Below are 23,905 nucleotides of genomic sequence, written 5' to 3'. Positions count from 1 at the left end.
CAAAAGCAAACAATTGTCAAATACTTGTGAAATGTTCGTGGCTAGTCTGACGCGGCGTTTCGTCTCGGCCAAGAGACTCTTCAGAGACCTTAAGAATTCAAAGGCAAACTCGTTGAGCATCACGCCCAAAGTCCCGTTCTCGGGAATCCTTCTGTGATAGAGGGCCAGACTGTCAACATCAAGAATTTGCGAACGGGACTTTGGGCGTAATGCTCAACGAGTTTGCCTTTGAATTCTAAAGGTCTCTGAAGAGTCTCTTGGCCGAGACGAAACGCCGCGTCAGACTAGCCACGAACATTTCACAAGTATTTGACAATTGTTTGCTTTTGTATAAATTTAACTCGTGAACGTACGGTTGGGAATCCTTCTGCGATAGAGGGCCAGACTGTCAACATCAAGAATTTGCGAACGGGACTTTGGGCGTGATGCTCAACGAGTTTGCCTTTGAATTCTAAAGGTCTCTGAAGAGTCTCTTGGCCGAGACGAAACGCCGCGTCAGACTAGCCACGAACATTTCACAAGTAACTGTTATTTTACAGGGAAAAATCTTCCTACATTCGGCATTTCAAATCGTAAAAGCCATAGATACGTGTTGGGATGGACAATCGAATACCACATTCAAATACCTTCTTTAAATATATTTTTCAAGGCAAATAATTGTTTCTCACCTGATCGAGGAACTAAATTGGTCTTAGACTCTCTGTTAACGCTTTCCTTTCAGCCAGTTCATGACCTCCATTCCAGGGGTTATATAATTTACGCCGAAATTTTGCCTTTGCACGTACTCCCTCCTTCTCCCCCAGAGTAATAACCGGACTTGAGCACGCGATCCAATCGAAAACCCCCGCAGGAACCTCAATGACCAATCATAAGCACGGACTTAATTCTTAACTGCCGTAATCATTTCACCGGAAGATAAAAAAGAAAAGCGGCCATTTTTTTTCTTTACTGATGAGCGATCATGTAGACCGGAACTGACCTATTTCGCCGGAAGAGAAGCCTAAAAATAGATCAGACCGAAAAAATGCCGAGACGCAGGCTTTAGTATAAGAGTTGCACGCTCCTAGTGATGGGCTCCTGGTGATTTGACCTGGAATTTAGCATTTTTTTCGCCGAGGAGAGGTGGTCGCTTACGAGAGGTGGTCGCACGCAACCGGAAGTTCGACTATATAATGAAGTGCTTACACAATGACTAACATTCATTCCACTTCAATGAAAAATCTTTAAGGACCGCTGTCTTTTACTAAGTGTTGTCTATCAGCTTCTTCCTCTTCTGGCAACAAGTCTGTAGGATTAAGCTTGATTTCTGTCGAGCCTTCTGGTCGCTGCCAGGCGGGAAAAAACCTGCACTTGGCTTTTGCTCAACGATTCTTCCCTATCAAGATAAGGTCAAGCCGCACCACAATGCTAATATAAAGATTTAGCCAAGCTCCTGGTTATAATAAGTAAACCTAGCTTGAGCCTGCGATCCATCGAACGAACATTAATTATCATTACATTGCAACTGCGTGTCAGTTACGTAATTCCCATTGGAAATGAACTTCACAGGAATAAAGAAATAAACGGCCTCGAAATATTACCCTCGAAATGGCACCCTCGTTTCTCGACCCTAGACGAAGAGATGATCGCCCAAATAGCATATGGAGTTTGAAATAACTAGAATTCCTATTCATCTGAAACGTTTCAAGCGTGACAGCTACATTCATCCAGCTACTATTGATCTTTTGCAAAGGGGTGAAACAGAGGCTTAGATGCTAAGTTTGATAGCGCGCGGCTTCGCAAGAAACGTTGCAAACAGAAATGACTCACTTCCTACATAAAGCAATGGTGAGTTTTAGCAGTAAGTTAATTCTTGGCCCTGTGAGTTGCCAGATCTTGAATTTTCGGTCGAGATCTTGCTAGCAAGACCTTGATTTCTCAGCATTTTGCGGGAAAGAGGTTGAGTTTTCAAGATCTTGCCTGCGAGATCTTGAAACTTCAGGATCTTGCCACCAAATTTGTGAAAATTCACCATTTGCTAACTCACCATATGATTACTCGCTGCTGTGACTCACGAAGGATAATTCACCAAATTGGCGGTCCCATTCATAAAAATTATATCTGAAACAATGGACTTATTACAGAAATAGATTCCTAACCTTTTCGAACCTTTTGAACTGCAGAATCATACACCAAGGCTCCACACTTTTCAGTAAGCTGCGGTGCACAGATGTAAACAACTGTTTGGAGAAAGGATGTCCTACCAATGTATATAAGCGCATGCGAAACTGTCGAAAGGTTTTATGGGTTATATATTAATAAACTAATAGTAATCGTAGATTAAAGATCGCGTTCGAGTTTTGGTTGGCTTGGTATGTTAAAAAAAAAAAATTCTTGGGAAAGCATTTTGTGCCTGAGCTGTTAGGCAGGCGTAAAATTGGTCTCCCTTCAGCAGGGGCAAAAACAAATGAATTGACCAGAAAGCACGTGCATACGAGAGGGTTTGTTCTCGTTTATACAATTATTATGTAATATTAGTTACGACTGGTCAGTAAAAAACATGGACTGCAGTCGGGAGGCCGCATTTAGTCCGCAGTCCCCATTTTATACCCGAGTCCGCGCGCGTTTTATGCCCAGTCCGTGTTTTATACATAAGTCTGTGTTTTATACCCAGCCCGTAGTCCGCAGTCCGCAGTCCGCAGTCCGCAGTCCGCAGTCCGCAGTCCGCAGTCCGCAGTCCGCACTCCGCAGTCCATGTTTTATACTGACCGTGTAAATCGACACCAACCATGTTTGTTCCGTCGGTATGCGAGACGACGTGCTTTTATTGCCAAAACTAGGACAATTATTTTGTTTACAAACACGACTTTGAATCGCCTTGGCTTTGGGGTAACAGCTACAGGGCATTTTCACTTCCGAAACAATGAAACGGAGGACATGTTTGTGTACCAAAGCAACCCTTTGGGAGTTGAACTCATTTCCTAAGTAAACACTTTCGTTGGGTTTACGTTACATAGTTTGCGCACAGAAATCTAGGCCAGCGAAGTGAAAATCATTTCCTCCTTTGATTTATTCAGCAGAAAGCAGCATTGGTTTCGGACGAAGAGAAGAGGGTACACAACACGCAGCCAAACTATAGCTTTTTGTTCGTACGAAAAGTCTTATACATTTCGTCAAGACATGTCTGCAAGGTTTTTAAATGCCATTAACATTGACTTCGAACTTTGAATAAACAACTTATCCGCTACAGTCTTCAATAAGCTGCCTCGAAAAGTCGTACACATTTCGTGAAGACATGTCTACAAGGTTTTAAATGCCATTAAAGGTCCGGTTAAGGTGCGGTAATACGGGCAACATTTTTCTTCAACTTGTCTCGCAACATTGTTGCATTGCAAGTTGAAACACTCTGTTGAGCGTATTGCCACGTTTGTGACCAACTTGTCCCGCAACAAAATACAGTGTTGCAAGTTGAGGCAACATGTTGCGAAAAGTAGACTCGAGTTCTACTTTCTGCAACAAATTTTAGTTTTGCTGCTCGTATCACCACTGAAGCTACAACTGGTCTCGCAACAAATTTGAATTCGACGCTTGTGATTGGCTGCCGCGAAGCCCGGCAACGCGGCAAAAAAAAAAAAACAAGAAGATCTGTTAGATCTTATAACCGCGCTTTTAAAATTTAACTGTTCGCTTAGCACTACCGTCGGAACGCAGTGCACATTCCAAAGCAGTCATTGATGATTCTTTTCTTACTGTAGACATCACATCACTTGATCAACACAAACTGTATTATTGCACCATCAGTGGTAGCCGTTGACAAATCTCCGATGACTTAATGGTCTTAATCTAGAACTTTCTTCGGGGTATGTATGGGCATGAACGATATCAACGACACAATAATAACACTATTAACAACAGCTTTCTTTCTTAAAAGTCATGATTAAATTTAATTGGTGTTTTCCACGAGTAAAGGGCTAGCAAAGTAGTCACACAAGTCATAAAAAAACCCTATCCCGACCGATGTATCGATTTTGGTCACTCCAGTGACCACAGATTGAAAACGTGACAGAAAATTGGCGTTACTTTTGATTCTCACCAAATTTGTCGTATCCCCCCCCTCGGGAGAATTTTGTTAAGTTAGCTAATTTAGTATGCAAGCCACCGTATTGGCGGTCGCCGCCGGCGAAATGTTTATTTGCTCAAAATTGGGGCAAAATCTTTCGGAGATGGAAATCAGGACATTTGTAAGGACCGGTTGCTGGCTTCTAAGGCTGAATTTATCCAGAAGTAAGCTGTATTTTCGTTTTCGTGTCGAAAGCCATGCGATGAAATATTATCGGCTTGTTCTGCTGTCTTGTTCTGTTTTTTCTTTTTGTCGTTTTTGTAGCCCGCCGAGGCCAGTCTTTCGTCTAAATCAGTTGAAAAAGGTTCGAAAAAGATGTTCCCATTCAAGTTTAAACTCTCAGGCGATAATTGTGGAGTTTTTTGGCCGAAACGTCGGCTTTGTTATGTTGGTGTTTTTCGGTTGCTATGGGCGACCGTTGCTTCCTTTGTTAGGACAAGTCTGGGAAGTGAGGTCACAAAAAAATTCTAATTAATTCTGGTTTTGTTCGATTTCGCTGAAATTTTAACATGATAAAGCTGGATTGTTAAGGAATAGATTTACCGCCTGCCGATGTGTGCTAGCTATTAACGCTGAAGTGTTATATCGCTTCGAAGTCAGGGTTTTGAAGAGATTTTTTTGCAACATGTGGGTTCGGCGTGATTTTGTAATCTGAGGTTTCGGTTGACCCCGAAGGAAAAAATATCCGGAAAAGGTCATTTCATCGATGATTCAAAGGAATATAAATATGTATATGTTCCGAGCTAAATTTCTGGTGAAAAAATATAATTTTTGAGGAGCGCTGGGTTTTTAATTTATTCCCGCGAAAGATGAGATTTATTGTTTCAACAGCTTTTGGCGAGTAAACATCACAGGTTGCGTGACTCAAAATTTGGCCGAGTGGAAGCTTGGGTCTGCTCGCACCGAAGTCGAAAAAAACAAGAAGATCTGTTAGATCTTATAACCGCGCTTTTAAAATTTAACTGTTCGCTTAGCACTACCGTCGGAACGCAGTGCACATTCCAAAGCAGTCATTGATGATTCTTTTCTTACTGTAGACATCACATCACTTGATCAACACAAACTGTATTATTGCACCATCAGTGGTAGCCGTTGACAAATCTCCGATGACTTAATGGTCTTAATCTAGAACTTTCTTCGGGATATGTATGGGCATGAACGATATCAACGACACAATAATAACACTATTAACAACAGCTTTCTTTCTTAAAAGTCATGATTAAATTTAATTGGTGTTTTCCACGAGTAAAGGGCTAGCAAAGTAGTCACACAAGTCATAAAAAAACCCTATCCCGACCGATGTATCGATTTTGGTCACTCCAGTGACCACAGATTGAAAACGTGACAGAAAATTGGCGTTACTTTTGATTCTCACCAAATTTGTCGTATCACCCCCCCTCGGGAGAATTTTGTTAAGTTAGCTAATTTAGTATGCAAGCCACCGTAATGGCGGTCGCCGCCGGCGAAACGTTTATTTGCTCAAAATTGGGGCAAAATCTTTCGGAGATGGAAATCAGGACATTTGTAAGGATACAGAAAGTAATTTGGGACCGGTTGCTGGCTTCTAAAGCTGAATTTATCCAGAAGTAAGCTGTATTTTGGTTTTCGTGTCGAAAGCCACGCGATGAAATATTATCGTCTTGTTCTGCTGTCTTGTTCTGTTTTTTCTCTTTGTCGTTTTTGTAGCCCGCCGAGGCCAGTCTTTCGTCTAAATCAGTTGAAAAAGGTTCGAAAAAGATGTTCCCATTCACGTTTAAGCTCTCAGGCGATAATTCTGGAGTTATTTGGCCGAAACGTCGGCTTTGTTATGTTGGTGTTTTTCGGTTGCTATGGGCGACCGTTGCTTCCTTTGTTAGGACAAGTCTGGGAAGTGAGGTCACAAAAAAATTCTAATTAATTCTGGTTTTGTTCGATTTCGCTGAAATTTTAACACGATAAAGCTGGATTGTTAAGGAATAGATTTACCGCCTGCCGATGTGTGGTAGCTATTAACGCTGAAGTGTTATATCGCTTCGAAGTCAGGGTTTTGAAGAGATTTTTTTGCAACATGTGGGTTCGGCGTGATTTTGTAATCTGAGGTTTCGGTTGACCCCGAAGGAAAAAATATCCGGAAAAGGTCATTTCATCGACGATTAAAACAAATATAAATATGTATATGTTCCGAGCTAAATTTCTGGTGAAAAAATATAATTTTTGAGGAGCGCTGGGTTTTTAATTTATTCCCGCGAAAGATGAGATTTATTGTTTCAACAGCTTTTGGCGAGTAAACATCACAGGTTGCGTGACTCAAAATTTGGCCGAGTGGAAGCTTGGGTCTGCTCGCACCGAAGTCGAAAAAAAAAAAACCACGGGTAAACCATGAACCGCGCTCGGCCCATGGCCGCGCGGTTAAAAACCACGGGTAAACCATGAACCGCGCTCGGCCCATGGCCGCGCGGTTAAAAAAACCACGGGTAAACCATGAACCGCGCTCGGCCCATGGCCGCGCGGTTAAAAAAAACACGGGTAAACCATGAACCGCGCTCGGCCCATGGCCGCGCGGTTAAAAAAACCACGGGTAAACCATGAACCGCGCTCGGCCCATGGCCGCGCGGTTAAAAAAACCACGGGTAAACCATGAACCGCGCTCGGCCCATGGCCGCGCGGTTAAAAAAAAAACCACGGGTAAACCATGAACCGCGCTCGGCCCATGGCCGCGCGGTTAAAAAAAAAACCACGGGTAAACCATGAACCGCGCTCGGCCCATGGCCGCGCGGTTAAAAAAAAATAATAAACCACGGGTAAACCTAGAACCGCGCTCGGCCCATGGCCGCGCGGTTAACAAGACCTCTGTGCACGATTTTAATGAAACAATTTGCCGAACATTGATAGGAAGCCTGCTGAATTATTCCGACTGAATGACCTTTCTGGTCTGTCTCTTTCTGAGAATTTAATCTCGTGGCATGCCAAACGCCTAACTTCGAGAATATAATTATAAAGGTCAAAAAGTGATTCTCGTAGACTGAATGAGACAGCAGTAGTTTTTCTAAATGGATCCACAAGAGACACAAGACTACGTGATGAAGTTTAGACGGCGTTCTTAGACATGCATGTAAAGAAAGTCTCAGATAAAGATATTATTGACGAAAAAAGAAGAAAATATTGTTCACTGCAAAACAGTAATGAAAACCAAGCGTGACGTCAAAAATTTAGGTTGAAAGAAAACAAGTTATATAAAAACAAGTTAAGTGCTGTCAATCCTGTTTTCTTTCTTCCCCTACAAGTCGATCATCACCTTGTGGTTTTATTTCTTATTTTATCTGACCATAAAAGGAAAACAGTGAAATTTACGGGCTTAATTTACCGCCTTCATCTTTAAGAAAATCTTCTGGCTGTTGTCCAAACTTTACTTACTGCGAAAGTTTCACTAGAGATTGCTTTTTCCACACATCAGAATAGCACACGAGAACTATGTTAAATATATGTACTTTGTGATACCGGTTAGGAAGTCTCTACGTATTTGTCGAATAATGATGTTCACGTGGTTTAAACGATGGCTGTCTTTCTCCCCCCGGGGCGGGGGACTTCCATATAAAAGGACGGGGGTACTCGTCGTACCTTTTAGGTTTAGAAAAACGTTTTTGTTACCTCTTAGAGTGTTCAGCCTGGAAAGGTCCACAGCGGCAGCTTTTGTGATACCTTTTAGGGTGTTAAGCAGAAAAAAAATATGCAAGGTGATAATGTGTTGTTTTAGAACTGGTATCTCTTAGGGCTTGTTTTCAATAAGGGAACGGTATTTGTGATAGATTTATACTAAAAAATGTTTCTTCTAATGTTCGATTGTATTCCAAGAGCTGGAAAATAGAACTTTTCATGTTTTCTGATCAGAGTGAACCCTTGTATTGGAAGAGAGAAAGAATATATTCCAATAGGTTTTAGCAGAAGCTATGAGGTGATAAGCTTTTGGTTTTGGTCACTGAATTGAGCAAGCGAAAAACTAAAGTCTGTGGTTCCGCTTCGAATACTATACCTTGTAAACAACAAGTTACAACTCTTTCACTTATATACCTTCAGTATTCTGGATATTTCGAGGATATTCGTTGCATAAACAAGAACTCTGTGCACGATTTTGGTTAAACGAAACAACTAACCGAACATTAAAAGGATGTCTCGTAAAATATTCCTATAAATAACCTTTTCAGTCAGTCTCTTTCTGGGAATTTAATTCCGTGGCATGATAAACGCCTAATACATCCGAGAATATAATTATAAAGGTCAAAAAGTCATTCTCGTAGACTGAATGAGGCAGTATTAGTTTGTCTAAATGGATCCACAAGAGACACAAGACTACGTGGTAAAGTGTAGATGGCACTGCCTTTCTTAGATATGTAAAGGATGTCTAAAATACAGATGTCATTGGCTAAAAAAAGAAAATGTTCTTCAGTGTAAAACATAGGCTCGATTTCCGCCGCTTTCTCGAGTCCGGTCTACGTTCCTCCCCGAGAAGAGACGGCTGGACGCGTGAGCGGCAAAGCATGTCTGTGACGTAACTTCATAATGTACTTCTTGCGGTGCTTCAGGTGGCCGGAAATGTCATCTGATGACAATCATAGGCAGGCCCACACGACGCTTACGGCTCGTAAAATTTGTGGCGTTTTCGCCACTTCTTTTAACTTTGGCCCTCCAACCTATTTTGTTTCACATTATTGTTGCGGAAGGGCATTACATGCTGTGTTCTATAGAAGAGTGTTTTTTTTTTTTTTTAAAGTATTGCAGAGCTGTTTGATTATGCTATAGCAACTGTCATGTCAAAGGTCACACATATTGGTGTGCAAGGTGTTGACACCAGGTTTATGTTTTGCTAGTTCGGTTTACTTTGGCTCATTTAAAAATTTAATTTTGTCTGGCGTCTTCGCCAGAGACTGGTGTTTCTTCTGTTCAAGAAGACTAAGGTACACATCAATTTGACTGAGTTTCTTGTTTCTTGAAATCAATGTTTGCGTTTATCCCTCCCTTTGTTTACTTTGTTCGTTATCTCATATTCTGGCACCACATGATTCAAATATAGATGCTAACGTATAAGTCTGTTGACTATTTTGCGTGTTGTATATGCCACTATGGTTTACATCAGGCAAGGTTTCATCAGTTGACGGTATTTGGTTAAATATCCCGCTAATGCGATCGCACTTCATATCGCACAACTCCTTTGCTACTGCGAGAAAGCTAATTTATGCAGCCCGCTCGATTCAGGCAGGCAGATTTCTTATTGGTTGAAATTAACAATGCCAAGTCCACGAGTCCAGCCGTGAGTTCGGGGGAGGAGCGCGGGCTCTTTTCCCGAACAGCGGCTGGTAATCGAGCCTATGTAAAACAGCAATGAAAACCAAACGTGACGCCAAACATTTGGATTGAAAGAAAACAAGTTCTATAAACATATGTAAGTGTTGTTAATCCCGTTCAACGTGTTTTCTTTCTTTGGCCTGCGAGTCGATCATGACCTTGTTAAACCGATACTGACGTTTCTTTTCCCACCCCGATCAATGACGCTGATTGGAAAATTAAGTCTAAATGAGAGAGCTTTATGTACTGAACGAATCTTTGTAGGGATTAAGTGAATGTACCTGAATGTTACACAATTAAAGGACCCCCTCTTTAAAAGTGATGTGCGACAGATTCGACGCGTCAGTTCAGTACGTCACGCTCCCGTACCGTGGAATGCAGCGCAAAGCCTTACTGACCCTTACTGAGCCCCCAGGCTAAATAGGATAAAACAAGTCCTTACTTGTATACACATTTTTAATATTGTTATTCAGTGGTGACAAGATTTTTCTAGTCCTTGATGCACTCTTCCCGGCAAAAAAAAAAGAAGAAAACTCTGTCTTTTACCCTACAACACGTTGTTAATGGCGTTCCGAAATACAAGCAACTGTCATAACTTTATGGAGATTTCTAAAATTAGATCATGAGCTCGAGATCTCTATCGCGTGATAGTTGACGAGGGCGCAGCCCGAGATTTTTCTGGTCCTTATGCACTTTTCTTAGCAAAATAGACAAAGCTTTGTCTTTTACCCTGCAACACGATGTTAATGGCGTTACGCACTCTATACAAACAACTTTCATAACTTTATGCATAACAAAGACTTCTAAAATTAGATTATGAGCTGGAGATTTCCATCGCGTGATAGCTGACGAGCCGGCGCAGCCCAGTGGAGTCAGCTGTCACGCGTAGAAATCGGGAGCGAATAATCTCATTGTTTTAGTATAAATCTACTATTCTTTTGCAACATATCTAAATTCTTTTCGCAGACACTTCGAAAACGCAAAGAGACCGCCGCCATTTTGTTAACAACCGCACACTGCTAGGCTTCCCACTATCTAGAACAGAATACTGTAGATAGTGAACGTAGCCAATAAGAGAACGGCATTCGTGATAGGACGCAAGTAGATTTATACTAAAAACTGTTAGCTGTAATGTTCGATTGGAAATAAAGCGAACGAGTTCTATTGTTCTGTTGTTATCGAGCGGAGCAAAATCGAATGACTCTGCGATTAATTTTGAATAATATTGCTCAGCATTAAGATCTACTAATACGAACTTTTCATGTTTTCCGATCAGACTGAACCCTTGGAAGAGAGAAAGCATATATTCCAATAGGTCAGCCACTGAATTGAGCGAGCGAAAAACTACAGTCTGTAGTTCCGCTTCGAATATCTTGTAAACAGAAAGTTACAACACTTTCACTTACCTTCAGTATTCTGGATATTTCGAGGATATTCCTTGAAGAAACAAGACCTCTGTGCACGATTTCAATGAAACGATTTGCCAAACAATAATAGGAAGCCTGCTGAATTATTTCTACTGAATAACCTTTCTAGTCAGTCTCTCTCTGGGAATTTAATCCCGTGGCATGCCAAACGCCTAACACATCCGAGAATATAATTATTAAGGTCAAAAAGTCATTCTCGTAGACTGAATGAGGCAGCAGTAGTTTGTCTAAATGGATCCATGAGAGACACAAGACTACGTGATGAAGTTTAGAGGGCGTTCTTAGAAATGCATGAAAAGAAAGTCTCAGATAAAAATATCATTGACGAAAAAAGAAAATATTCTTCACTGCAAAACAGCAATGAAAACCAAGCGTGACGTCAAAAATTTGGGTTTAAAGAAAACAAATTTTATAAAAGCAAGTGCTATCAATCCTGTTTTCTTTCTTCCCCTGCAAGTCGATCATCACCTTGTTGTTCTAATTTCTTATTTTATCTGACCAAAAAAGGAAAACAGTGAAATTTATGGGCTTGATTTACGGTCCTCATATTTAAGAAAATCTTCTGCCTTTTGTCCAAACTTAATTTACTGCGACGTTTCACTAGAGATTACTTTTTCCACACATCAGGATAGCACACGAGAACTATGTTAAATATATATACTTTGTAATACCGGTTAGGAAGTCTGTACGTATTTGTCGAATAATGATGTTCGCGTGGTTTGAACGATGGCAGTTCCCCCCCCCCCCCGCCCCCGCCGGGGAGACTTCCATATAAAAGGACACGAGTGCTTGTCGTACCTTTTAGGGGTTAAAAAAGCGGTTTTGGTTACTCTTTGGGTGTTCAGCTTTAAAAGGTCCACAGCGGGTGGTTTTGTGGTATCTTTTAGGGTATTGAGCGGAAAAAATAATGACAGGAGATAATGTGTTGTTTTAGAACTGGTATTTCTTAGGGCTTGTTTTGAATAAGGGAGCGGCATTTGTGATAAATCGGAACGCAAGAAGATTTATGCTAAAAAAGGTTTCTTTCAATGTCCGATTGTATTCCAAGAGCTGGAAAATCGGGCTTCTCATGTTTTCTGATCAGAATGAACCCTTGGAAGAGAGAAAGCATATATTCCAATAGGTTTTAGGAGAAGCTATGAGATGATGTGCTTCTGGTTTTGGTCACTGAATTGAGCGAGCGAAAAACTTACGTCTGTTGTTCCGCTTCGAATACTATACCTTGTAAACAACATGTTACAACTCTTTCACTTACATACCTTTAATATTCTGGATATTTCGAGGATATTCGTTGCGGAAACAAGAACTCTGTGCGCGATCTTGGTGAAATGAAACAATTAACCGAACATTAAAAGAAGTCTCCTAAAATATTCCTATTAAATAACACTTTTAGTCAGTCTCTTTCTGAGAATTTGATCCCGTGGCATGCCAAACTCTTAACACATCCGAGAATATAATCATAAAGGTCAAAACGTGATTCTCGTAGACCGAATGAGGCAGCAGTAGTGTGTCTAAATGGATCCACAAGAGACACAAGACTGCGTGGTAAAGTGTAGATGGCACTGCCTTTCTTAGATATGTAAAGGATGCCTAAATACAGATGTCATTGGCTAAAAAAAGAAAATGTTCTTCAGTGTAAAACAGCAATGAAAACCAAACGTGACGTCAAACATTTGGATTAAAAGAAAACAAGTTCTATAAAGACAATGTAAGTGTTGTTAATCCCGTTTAACGAGTTTTCTTTCTTTGGCCTGCGAGTCGATCACGACCTTGTTAAACCGATACTGACGTTTCTTTTCCCACCCCGATCAATGACGCTGATTGGAAAATTAAGTCTAAATGAGAGAGCTTTTATGTACTGAACGAATCTTTGTAGGGATTAAGTGAATGTACCTGAATGTTGCATAATTAAAGGACCCCCTCTTTAAAAGTGATGTGCGACAGATTCGACGCGTCGGTTCAGTACGTCACGCTCCAGTACCGTGGAATGCAGCGCAAAGCCTTACTGACCCTTACTGAGCTCCCAGGCTAAATAGGATTAAACAAGTCCTTACTTGTATACACATTTTTAATATTGTTATTCAGTGGTGACAAGATTTTTCTAGTCCTTGATGCACTCTTCCCGGCAAAACAAACAAGAAGATCTGTTAGATCTTATAACCGCGCTTTTAAAATTTAACTGTTTTCTTAGTACTACAGTCGCACCGCAGTGCATATTCCAAAGCAATCTTTGATGATTCATTGATTACTGTAGACATCACAGCACTTGATCAACACAAACTCTATTATCGCACCATCAGTCGTAGCCGTTGTGACATCTCCGATGACGTAATAGTCTTAATCTGGAACTTTCTTCGGGATATGTATGGGCATGAAGATACGAACACTATTACCAACCGCTTTCTTTCTTTAAAGTCACGATTAAATTTAACTGTTTTTTTCTCTTGAGTTAAGGGTTAGCAAAGAAGTCACACGAGTCACATAATTCAAGAATTGCGTTATCTACGGCTATCTTTAGTACGGTGGTTATTTCCCTATCAATGACGTAATCTTCGCACGTTCTGACACGTTCTTTGCTTGGCTTGCAAATATTTAATTTTGCTTCCGATCTATGAACTCGCTGCGATGAAACAGTCAAAGGATTTACTTCATTTGCCTAAAACCGCAAGAAATACTGGCAAAATTACAAATAAATTAATGACCGTCGCTTCTGCCGAAATAAACTTGCAAAGTAAACACGATCTTATTTGTCACGTAGCGAAAGTGAAAGCTGCAACGTCAGCGCATTCCATGGCTGACATAATACCTTTTTTCAGCGTATTTATTATTCCCTTTAAATCCAACGCTTTGATTAAAAAAAAAAAGAAAATATATTTTACCCACAAAAAAGAAAACAATATCCGTAAAATTGTCGGTGTATTTATGTTTTAACAGCTTCTGGCGGAAAAACATCACACGTTCCGTGACTCAAAGTTTGGCCGAGCGGAGGTCTGTGTCTGGTCACCGACAAAAAAAAACAAGAAGATCTGTTAGATCTTATAACCGCGCTTTTAAAATTTAACTGTTCGCTTAGCACTACCGTCGGAACGCAGTGCACATTCCAAAGCAGTCATTGATGATTCTTTTCTTTCTGTAGACATCACATCACTTGATCAACACAAACTGTATTATTGCACCATCAGTGGTAGCCGTTGACAAATCTCCGATGACTTAATGGTCTTAATCTAGAACTTTCTTCGGGATATGTATGGGCATGAACGATATCAACGACACAATAATAACACTATTAACAACAGCTTTCTTTCTTAAAAGTCATGATTAGATTTAACTGGTGTTTTCCACGAGTAAAGGGCTAGCAAAGTAGTCACACAAGTCATAAAAAAACCCTATCCCGACCGATGTATCGATTTTGGTCACTCCAGTGACCACAGATTGAAAACGTGACAGAAAATTGGCGTTACTTTTGATTCTCACCAAATTTGTCGTATCCCCCCCCTTGGGAGAATTTTGTTAAGTTAGCTAATTTAGTATGCAAGCCACCGTAATGGCGGTAGCCGCCGGCGAAATGTTTATTTGCTCAAAATTGGGGCAAAATCTTTCGGAGATGGAAATCAGGACATTTGTAAGGATACAGAAAGTAATTTGGGACCGGTTGCTGGCTTCTAAGGCTGAATTTATCCAGAAGTAAGCTGTATTTTCGTTTTCGTGTCGAAAGCCATGCGATGAAATATTATCGGCTTGTTCTGCTGTCTTGTTCTGTTTTTTCTCTTTGTCGTTTTTGTAGCCCGCCGAGGCCAGTCTTTCGTCTAAATCAGTTGAAAAAGGTTCGAAAAAGATGTTCCCATTCAAGTTTAAACTCTCAGGCGATAATTGTGGAGTTTTTTGGCCGAAACGTCGGCTTTGTTATGTTGGTGTTTTTCGGTTGCTATGGGCGACCGTTGCTTCCTTTGTTAGGACAAGTCTGGGAAGTGAGGTCACAAAAAAATTCTAATTAATTCTGGTTTTGTTCGATTTCGCTGAAATTTTAACACGATAAAGCTGGATTGTTAACGAATAGATTCACCTCCTGCCGATGTGTGGTAGCTATTAACGCTGAAGTGTTATATCGCTTCGAAGTCAGGGTTTTGAAGAGATTTTTTTGCAACATGTGGGTTCGGCGTGATTTTGTAATCTGAGGTTTCGGTTGACCCCGAAGGAAAAAAATATCCGGAAAAGGTCATTTTATCGACGATTCAAACAAATGTAAATATGTATATGTTCCGAGCTAAATTTCTGGTGAAAAAATATAATTTTTGACGAGCGCTGGGTTTTTAATTTATTCCCGCGAAAGATGAGATTTATTGTTTCAACAGCTTTTGGCGAGTAAACATCACAGGTTGCGTGACCCAAAATTTGGCCGAGTGGAAGCTTGGGTCTGCTCGCACCGAAGTCGAAAAAAACAAGAAGATCTGTTAGATCTTATAACCGCGCTTTTAAAATTTAACTGTTCGCTTAGCACTACCGTCGGAACGCAGTGCACATTCCAAAGCAGTCATTGATGATTCTTTTCTTTCTGTAGACATCACATCACTTGATCAACACAAACTGTATTATTGCACCATCAGTGGTAGCCGTTGACAAATCTCCGATGACTTAATGGTCTTAATCTAGAACTTTCTTCGGGATATGTATGGGCATGAACGATATCAACGACACAATAATAACACTATTAACAACAGCTTTCTTTCTTAAAAGTCATGATTAAATTTAATTGGTGTTTTCCACGAGTAAAGGGCTAGCAAAGTAGTCACACAAGTCATAAAAAAACCCTATCCCGACCGATGTATCGATTTTGGTCACTCCAGTGACCACAGATTGAAAACGTGACAGAAAATTGGCGTTACTTTTGATTCTCACCAAATTTGTCGTATCCCCCCCCCCTCGGGAGAATTTTGTTAAGTTAGCTAATTTAGTATGCAAGCCACCGTAATGGCGGTCGCCGCCGGCGAAATGTTTATTTGCTCAAAATTGGGGCAAAATCTTTCGGAGATGGAAATCAGGACATTTGTAAGGATACAGAAAGTAATTTGGGACCGGTTGCTGGCTTCTAAGGCTGAATTTATCCAGAAGTAAGCTGTATTTTCGTTTTCGTGTCGAAAGCCATGCGATGAAATATTATCGGCTTGTTCTGCTGTCTTGTTCTGTTTTTTCTCTTTGTCGTTTTTGTAGCCCGCCGAGGCCAGTCTTTCGTCTAAATCAGTTGAAAAAGGTTCGAAAAAGATGTTCCCATTCAAGTTTAAACTCTCAGGCGATAATTGTGGAGTTTTTTGGCCGAAACGTCGGCTTTGTTATGTTCGTGTCTTTCGGTTGCTATGGGCGACCGTTGCTTCCTTTGTTAGGACAAGTCTGGGAAGTGAGGTCACAAAAAAATTCTAATTAATTCTGGTTTTGTTCGATTTCGCTGAAATTTTAACACGATAAAGCTGGATTGTTAAGGAATAGATTTACCGTCCGCCGATGTGTGGTAGCTATTAACGCTGAAGTGTTATATCGCTTTGAAGTCAGGGTTTTGAAGAGATTTTTTTGCAACATGTGGGTTCGGCGTGATTTTGTAATCTGAGGTTTCGGTTGACCCCCAAGGAAAAAATATCCGGAAAAGGTCATTTCATCTACGATTCAAACAAATATAAATATGTATATGTTCCGAGCTAAATTTCTGGTGAAAAAATATAATTTTTGACGAGCGCTGGGTTTTTAATTTATTCCCGCGAAAGATGAGATTTATTGTTTCAACAGCTTTTGGCGAGTAAACATCACAGGTTGCGTGACTCAAAATTTGGCCGAGTGGAAGCTTGGGTCTGCTCGCACCGAAGTCGAAAAAAAAAAAACCACGGGTAAACCATGAACCGCGCTCGGCCCATGGCCGCGCGGTTAAAAAAACCACGGGTAAACCATGAACCGCGCTCGGCCCATGGCCGCGCGGTTAAAAAAATAAACCACGGGTAAACCTAGAACCGCGCTCGGCCCATGGCCGCGCGGTTAAAAAGCTCTGTCTTTTACCGTAAAACACCTTGTTAATGGCGTTCCGAAATACAAGCAACGTCATAACTTTATGAAGATTTCTAAAATTAGATTATGAGCTCGAGATCTCTATCGCGTGATAAGTTGACGAGGGCGCAGCATGGCAATTGAGAGCGATTAATCTCAGTGTTTCAGTAGTGGGTGTCCCACTACTGTATGTACTGTACGGTTTATTTATTTAATTATTTATAATTATAATCTTGTAAATTCTTTTAGTTGTTTACAGTAGTAGAAATAAACTTTTGTTGTTGTTGTTATAAAGCTGTTCGTTGAAAACTCATCTAAATTTTTTTTGAAGACACTTCGAAAACGCAAAGATACCGCCGCCATTTTGTTAACAACCGCACACCAACGGTTACTCACTATCTACCGAAGAATAGATAGTGAGTAGAGTAGCCAATAAGAGAACGGCATTTGTGATATCAGAACGCAAGTAGACATATACTTTAAAATGTTTGTTCTAATGTTCCACTGTATTCCAAGAGCTGGAAATAAAGCGCGCGAGTTCTAATAGTCTGCTGTTACCGAGCGGAACAAAATCGAACGAGTCTCCGATTTAGTTTGAATAAAATTGCTCAGTATTAAGATCTATTCAGTGGCGGATCTAGGGGAGGGGCCTGGGGGGCCCACCCCCCCCAACCTTATTTTGGGTAAGGTAAGGTAAGGTAAAGGTAAAATCTTTATTTGGACACGGTATTTCCTTCAGGACTATACAATATTTAATTTAAATAAACCTAACTACCTAACTAATTTAATATTGTAAATAACTACTAGAATAAAAAAAGAAGAAATACAAAATAGTAAAAAAAAATGGTAAAAAAAGGAATAGTAAAAAAGGAAGAATAGCTGGCAGGGCAAGCAAAGCAAAACTACCCCCCCCCACCCCCCTTAGCTCAAGGTCTGGATCCGCCACTGCTATTAAATAGCACTTTTCATGTTGTGTGATCAAATTGAACCCCTGGAAGAGAGAAAGCATACATTCCAAAAAGGCCTTAGTTAACGAATTAAGCGAGTGAAAAACTCAGTCAAGCGTTTGTCCCAATAAAGAATTAATTGAAGGCGGCGAACCCCTTAAAGTTATGAATGAATGAATGGAAACTTAATTTCATTATTCATTTAGAATTGTAAAACAAGACTTTGACTTGATATTTAGGGAATAGGGATGTGGACGGGGGGGGGGTGGGGTGGAATAGTCCTATATAAAAGTAGATGAGACTGTTGACAACATCCCTTAAAACTACCAGAGTCTGTATTTTGGGTATCTGACTTTAGTCTATTTATACCTCTGAGACGCAGATTTAATGGGAACCCTTTTCTTTTTCAATGAACAATGAGCAGCTGGCTGAGGGACATATCTGAGAGAAAAATAAGTTCTTCCCAAATTGTTCCTGTTTATTTGCAGTTTTCTTTGAAAAAGAACCTTAACACAGAAACTGAGAAAAAATAAAAAATTACAATAAAATAAATAAATAAATAAATAAATAAATAAATAGATAAATAAATAAACAAACAAATAACCCAGTAAGTGCTGTTAAGAGGGTCCCCCTTAGAATTTTTTGTAGATACAAAAAACAGACTTAGGGCTACTAGGGTGAAAGCTTTTTTTTTATTAGTTTCATTTATTTACCAGCTTTAGCCTGAAGTATCTTTCTGCATGCTCTATCAGTAGCTAAGTCAGCAGGTCTTTTACTCTGCGAGTTTCTCTGGTGAACATTTGCTCTGTAATCTATAAGCAGTGAGGTACAGTCTTCATATATGCACAGAGCTGCAGTGTGCAAAGGAGCTTGATGTCTTTTGATTGCTTAGGATTGGCCCCGGAATTAAGTAAAATTCTCACACATTCCATGTAACCTCAAAGGCAAGCGACATGCAAAGCCATTCCCAATTGATTCTTGGATTTCTCTGGGTTAGCACCCATCTGCATTAGTATTTCTAGGCAGTGAATGTGTCCATTTAACGCTGCCTCATGTAGGGGTGGGAAGGTACGTGTCAATGAAGGATTCACCTCAGTCCCAGTTTCTATTAACGGATGTGTACACTTAACCGATCCTGTGGCACAAGCAAAACACAGTGGGGTACTTCCATCTATGTTACGTGCACTTACCTGTAAAAATTAAGGAAAAACCACCATGTAAGCTATAAATCATTTTCAAGGTAGCGTAACAGTCTAGCAGTTCACAATAAATTTTTCTTCATTTTTTGGAAGGATGAGGATGTTTCTGTCATGTTTGTCCCAGTGCTATAGTTCAATCTTTAGAAGCTGTTTTTTTTAAATTCCTTGTTTTTGGTCTGCCATATTTTGGGGTCAAAAAGAGGCATTCTCATGCGATATTGAAGATCCCAGATGATCATTTTAGGTTGACATCACAGTCCCTACATGTCTGGCTATGCTGTGTCTGTCAAAAAAGACGATAATACTACACAGATTAACCTCCTGATACAGTGGGAGACACGGTCTGACAGGCTTTGTGACTATTGCGCTCATCTCCGGATCAAGTGGCCCAGGTTTGAGCTCTGGCCCAGGACATTGTGTTGTGTTCTTGGGTAAGACACTTTATTCTCACAGTGCCTCTCTTGACCTAGGTGTATAAATGGGTACCAGCAAACTTAATGCTGGGGGTAGCCCTGTGATTTTTCTTAAGCATCCCATCCAGGGAGGAGTAGAAATACTCCTAGTCGCTTCATGCTATACAAACCGGGATATTAGCTCTAGCCTGATGGGCTACTTGGCTCGTATGCAGACTTTCCCTTACCTTACAGCCATCTCAAATGACACTGCCGCTAAATTATTGAGACATTCATGATAGCTGCATGCAGAGTGAGCTGCACATATTTGCAGGCTATTATAACAGCAATTAGTCTGTCGACAGAGATTTATTGTTTGCTACGAGTTTATTATTTTCAAACCCACTGAGGTTAACACTAATACAGCAGTAATACATACATCAGCTCCTTCGGCAATCAGGACATCGACGACCTCAGGATGACCACCAAGGTATGCTTCATGTAAAGCTGTCATAAGATCTACAGTTCCACCATGAGCCCCAAAAGAAACCAGCAATTTTATAAGCTCAACATCTCCATGTCTTGCTGCAACATGAAGAGCTGTAATTGCTGATTAACTGGATTAACAAAGTTCACATAGACTTCTTTATAAGCCAGCAAATTCCTTGTGCATTCCAGTGTGTGCCTGTTATCTCTGATCACTTGCAAAAGAAACTCATTTCAGTCCATTATCTAATTCAGCTGGAGAAAACCAAAACATGAATGTCAACCTTTATAAAATGACTGAGATACTATGCACATTCTCATTGGTCAATAAATACATCTTACTAACCGAGTTTGAAGTCCATACTGTAAGTTACGGACCAAGTTTCCCCCCCCCTTCGATTTATGGCCCCTTTCCCCCCTTCAATTTATGTGCGTGAAGCGCACGTGCCATTAATCGATGGGGAAAAAACGAGGATCCGTAACTTACAATACGGACCGTGAAGACGAGGTTAGTAAGATGTTTATTATGTCTCTGCTGTGTTGCCTGACGGGTTGGGAAACTATTTCTATTGACGCGGACTTGGAAATGCTTCAAATTTCTGACGCACCTCAAAAGCAAAACGAATCAGTTTGAAATTGCTTTTAAGTCATTAACACGCTTTATTACACAATTCAGAGTATAAGAAAGTTTTAAACTTTCACTTGCCATAAAAGTTAAGAACACTTGGCGATAAATCACGAAACAGTTTGGCAACAAAGCCAACTTTAAATTCTAGCGGGCCATACAGGAGAATATGGCTTGCTAAATTGACCAATCACAGCATGTGTCTTAACTGAGAGATATAATAAGTGTGTTTAGATGAGAGTATGTAAATACTGTTGTGATGTTTTAAATTTGTGCATTTTTTTCAGAAATATTTTATAAAAGCAACAGAGTACTTTTTCCATGTTTACACAGCCTCATCTAAACATTCAGGGTGTTGGGAGAATTCTTGAAAGTTAGACAAACCTGAGATGAAGTCAAGGGTTTGCATAACTGTTTTGAATTCTTCCAACTCCCCTCGTGTATAGACGAGGCTATGTGAACATGGAAAAAGTACTCTGTTGCTTAAATAAACGACAGAACAACATCAAATTAAATCTGTTTTTTTTAAAATGTACATTGTGCATATTGAAAAAAAGAAAAGCAGATACAATTTTATAGATGTCTTGCTGTAGTAATCAGAGTAGTTAAGGAGAATATTGTGTTCCAGTGTGATTACTAATGGTCTGTTTGCACGTACAGACCTAAAATGTGACCCAACACTGGATCACCTACGAGCGGAGGACGTTTCACAGGAAAAAAAATACCATCTTTGATGATGATGTCTAAGATCAAGCGGGACTAGCATCAATGTTATCGCAAAGTTGCGGCTTGCGGCATCTTATCGGCGGAAACACTACAAAGTTCTTTCTCACATCATATGTCTTTTTGAGTGTTCGTGTATGAAAATGAACGATTTATTCCATAAACGCAACAAAATTTATAACAATATTCATCTGCTTTTCGACCCGAACGTCCAGCTCACGTTTTTTCGTTTACAACATGTCATCACTCGGACCTAGTCTCCACTCGGTAAATAGGCAACGCGCCTTACACAAAATGAACACAAAATTTCAGTTCGGAACATCCTCCCGCCCGATGCAGGGAGTGCATCACTACATGTAACTTGTCAACCAAGTTCAATAGAGTTCAACTAAAATGTTCAACAAGGTCTCATAAAGTTCAATTAAGTTCAGCAGCTAAGTCAGCATCAGAGCTTTCAAACAGGTGTAACCGCTGTACTGGACGACGGGTAAGACTTCCAGATGAGGTCCGCAGGGTAACGGACCGGACAAGACCGTCACGGCCTGTGTGGGTGTCTTCCACTCGTGCACGTGACCACTGACCCCGAGCTACGCGATCCTCACTTACTAGGACCAAGTCACCTTTGCAGATTTCACGACCAATCTTGTACCATTTCTTGAGAGGTGTCAGGGATTTTAGGTACTCTGCATGCCAACGCTTCCAAAATCCATTTACAAGCTTCTGGTGATACTGAAAACGTTTGGTGAGGGCTCTTGAGGTCTGTTCTGAAACATGAGTGTCTTTAGTCGGACACGCTTGAAGATTCCTGCCAATCAAAATCTGTGCAGGGGTAATCACACTGTAGTCATCAGGGTCTGCACCAAGGTAAGTAAGAGGACGACTGTTCAGCTGTGCTTCAATTTCAGCTAAAATAGTAGTTAACTGCTCGGCATCCAACATTGCTTTGGCAAATAGTTTCTTCAGTGGCGTCTTGACACTCTTTACAAGACGTTCATAAAAGCCACCCCACCATGGGGCTTTTTCCACAATGAACTTCCACTGAATCTTCTTTTCAGACAAAGCACTTTGGGTCTGGTCTGATTCCAATACTCTCCAACATCGCTGTAGCTCCTTGTCAGCAGCCTTAAAAGTTTTTGCATTATCTGACCAAATAATGCTGCACATTCCTCTTCTTGCAATCATCCGTCTAAGAGCAAGGAGAAATCGCTCAGTTGTCATATCACATACCAACTCCAAGTGTATTGCACGGGTAACTGCACATGTAAATAAACAGATATAGACTTTTTCACCACTGTCTTTCAAATACAAAGGACCAGCAAAGTCTAGACCCACGTTAGTGAACGGTGGTGCAGGCTTAATTCTGTCTTCAGGAAGTGGTGCCATCTGCTGACCAAAGGGTTTTGTTTGGTAATGGCGACAAATTAGACAGTTCCTTAGTGTCTGACGGACGGTCGATCGTCCCTTGATCACCCAAAATCTCTGTCGCAAAAGTGACAAAGTGTGTTCAACTCCAGCATGTAGTTCACGGCTGTGAATATCATCAATTAACAACTTAACAACAGGATGGTTAGAAGGCAGGATAATAGGATGTTTCTCCTCTTCTGGCAACAGTGACTTGTGAATTCTTCCTCCAACACGAAGAAAATGACTAGTCGGACACATAAACGGGTTTAAATTGGCAAGGTTGCTGTCCTTCACTGGACCATGCTGTTTACATGACGCAATTTCTTCAGGAAAACCTGCTTCTTGTACATGAGATATCAACCATTCTTCTGCATTTTGTATCTCTAAACCAGTTAAAGGGCTGTCAATTCTTTCCTCTTCTTTCACTCTTGAGTTGCTAACGAATCTTCTGATCCAAGCAACAGTTCTTAGCAAGCGACTATACTTGCTGAATCTTGTGAAGTCAATAAACGGCTCTTTGGGTTGCACAACACAACTGACACTAGCTTTACTCTTCCTCTCTGGGTTAACAATTTCACTGGAGGGTTTTGACCTTAAATCCTCGGGCCAATCTTTTTCGGACTCTTGCAACCAAGAGGGTCCTTTCCACAACAAATGACTCTCTCGTAACTGACTTGCAGATAAACCTCGGGTAGGTAGATCAGCTGGGTTCTGCGGTCCTGGACAATACCTCCAAACACTGGGATCCAGCAACGACTGAATTTCAATAACACAATAAGCAACAAATGGTTTCCACTGTGAGGCTGCTCCTCTAATCCAGTGTAACGTTGAAGAATTGTCTGTCCAACAAACAATGCGGCTAATGGGACAATCTATTGCACCTTTGACATAGGTGCAAAGTCTAGCAGTAATTACAGCAGCCATCAACTCTAAGCGCGGTAGGGTAATCTTCCTTACAGGAGCCACTCGGGTCTTGGACATCACAAGACTGGTAGATACCCTTCCATCTTCACAAACAACTCTCAGATAAACTGCAGAGGCATAAGCAACTTCTGACGCATCACCAAATGCGTGTAGCTCTACTTTGGGGTTCTGACCTAATGGCAAATCAGTGTAACATCTAGAAATTTGAAGGTGTCCAAGTTCAGAAATCTCTTGAACCCACTGATTCCATTTCGATGAGACTTCCATGGGAATTTCCTCATCCCATCCAACACCCTTGGTCCACAAGCTTTGAAGAATTAATTTTGACCTCAC

The 23,905-nt window shown here is 40.7% G+C and overlaps 1 protein-coding gene and 1 pseudogene across 2 annotated transcripts in view; one reads left to right on the top strand and one right to left on the bottom strand.

Annotated features, from left to right (window-relative positions):
• LOC145498197 (uncharacterized) overlaps window positions 1-23,905 on the top strand; it is a 358,759-nt gene that overhangs the window by 168,739 nt on the left and 166,115 nt on the right. The window lies entirely within an intron of this gene.
• LOC145498195 (uncharacterized) lies at window positions 18,654-20,284 on the bottom strand (annotated as a pseudogene).

The sequence above is a fragment of the Orbicella franksi genome, chromosome 9 (genome assembly GCF_964199315.1).
Source record: "Orbicella franksi chromosome 9, jaOrbFran1.1, whole genome shotgun sequence".
NCBI classification, from domain to species: Eukaryota; Metazoa; Cnidaria; class Anthozoa; order Scleractinia; family Merulinidae; genus Orbicella; species Orbicella franksi.
Note: the sequence above shows the minus strand (reverse complement) of the source record. Positions and strands in the feature narration are given on the sequence as shown.